The sequence below is a fragment of the Meleagris gallopavo genome, chromosome 8 (genome assembly GCF_000146605.3).
Source record: "Meleagris gallopavo isolate NT-WF06-2002-E0010 breed Aviagen turkey brand Nicholas breeding stock chromosome 8, Turkey_5.1, whole genome shotgun sequence".
In the NCBI taxonomy this organism is placed as follows: domain Eukaryota; kingdom Metazoa; phylum Chordata; class Aves; order Galliformes; family Phasianidae; genus Meleagris; species Meleagris gallopavo.
This window is the reverse complement of record NC_015018.2, coordinates 9467589-9469832: the sequence shown is the minus strand read 5'-3', so window position 1 is coordinate 9469832 and position 2244 is coordinate 9467589.

The window sequence follows — 2244 nt, the reverse complement described above, 5'->3', positions numbered from 1 at the left end:
CCCAGCACAAAGCCGGCCTGGTCACCCAAGGCGCCGGCAACGCTCAAATCAAATGTGACTGTGCCAATTTGGGATAGGTGCTTTGCCCAGGGTGCCTCTCTCCTTCCCCCCCGCATCTGCACGCTTCTGCCTCCTCTTCTTGCACGCTCCCGCCTCCCAGGTCCCACGCCGCTGCTTCTTTCTTCTGCAGCAGCTCCTGAAACACCAGCGGGAACACCATTAGACCTGTGGAGTGCCAAGCCCCCACCTGAAGGAAGAGGGAAACCCAACATCGCAAAGGAACTCGGCACGCGACCACCCAGCCCAGCAAGGACTTGCAACGCCCCTCTCCCCCGTTCATCCCAGCAAAAAACTGTTTTGAGCAGCTTTTCTCACCTCAGTGACGCACGGCGGACTTCCAGCAGGTGCTGCGGGGGATCACAGAGGCGGGCAGACTGGGCAAATGGGGCTGGGCACACAAAAAGCAGCGGCCAAAGAGTCAGCTTCCCTGCTTATAGGGGACTCCCAGCTACTGCCTCCATTGCAAAGGGCCTGGGACTGCGGGGCACAGTGGCTCCCTGGCTTACAGGGCAGCCCCCATCCCTATGGCTGAGGGAGGCTCCTTCTCTCCCAGTCCGGGGCACCTCGACCCACACCCCGCTAACGGGGCGGTCACCCCACGCAGGCTGCCAGCAGAGCACAAACGCTCACACACCCGGACCCTGATTACAGGCGGGTGGACGACACCCCTGGAGCCACAGAGCTCGGTTTCCCCCCAGCGGCAGGAACAACTCTCAGCAGCCAGGCAGCGGGGCGGCACGGCCAAAGGCCGCGGTCGGGATCCCAGCCCCGATTCCAGGGAGGGCGCAAGCCCAACCCCACATCTCGCGGCCCCGTGCCTCTGAAAGGCCGGGGCCATAGTCCCGCCTGACTACAGGGGGTCTCTCAGAACGCAGCTCATCAAGGACACACGGGGGCACGCTCAGCCCTGCCTACAGGATGGTACCCCCACACCCTACCCTCTCCAAGAAGCCCCGCGGAGCACGAGGCTCCCGCCAACGCCTGAGCTACAGGCTGGCCCGCCCGGCAGCAGCAGAACATCACCAACGTCTTATTTTCGGGAGCCCAGGGAACAACCTCGACCCACCGAGCAGGGAGGTCACCCCACACACAAGCAGCACCTCAACCTGCACCCTCTGACGGGACAGGGAGGGGTCATTCCCACCAGCTGGATGGCTAAAGCGGCTGGCTGCAGTGCTGCAGCCTCCCAACACCTGATTACAGGCGGGGAGTGCTGCTTAGGGACAGAGGTTTCCGAAGCTTTGGACACACACCCCGAGTATAGGGCTGTCACACCGCCAGCAGAACAGGCTCCCAAGCAAGGACAGGCCCAAGCCCTGGCTACAGGGTGGCCTTGGCCACTGAACTACCGCGTGGCTCTGATCTGCACTAAGTAAAAAGGAGGGAGACAGGACACTCGCTGCGCTCGTGGGACTAAGAGGGAACACCCCTTTTGCGACATGCACCAAAGTCCTCCATTCGCCCCCGGGGAAGTCGATGCTAAGGCTGCAGCCATCTTTTTGGAGGCCTAAATGGAAAGCTCAGTCGTTCAGTCACTCCACAAACACAAACACAAACAAGGAAAGGAAGGGGAACACACGCACACTGGCGCGACTTTCCAGAAGGGAAGGACAACGCAGCGCAGCCAAACCCTGGGAATAAACCCGCAACCACGAGCAGCAGGCAAGAGCCTGTGACCTGTCCCTAGCCTGCACGGAGGCCACACACCTCAACGTGCCAAGGGGCTTCTCAGTAAAGCCAAAGGCCAAAGGCCGTGACGCACACCCCGAGTACGGGGCCGTCGCACTGACAGGCCACCACCAGGCAACGATGCCGAGGGGCCGGCGGAGGAAGAGGGGCAGGGAAACGGCACTACCCTACTTACAGGGTGGCCTCGGGGTCCGGAGAGCTCCATTTCCCACTCGGGTGCGGAGAGGTGGCTCTCGCCCTCCGTTACAGGGGGCCACGCTCCCCAGGCAGCCAAAGGAGCAGCAAGGCAAAAGGCCAACTACAGCAAAGACCTGAGCCCTGCTTACAGGGAGGTCGCCCAGCACAAAGCCGGCCTGGTCACCCAAGGCGCCGGCAACGCTCAAATCAAATGTGACTGTGCCAATTTGGGATAGGTGCTTTGCCCAGGGTGCCTCTCTCCTTCCCCCCCGCATCTGCACGCTTCTGCCTCCTCTTCTTGCACGCTCCCGCCTCCCA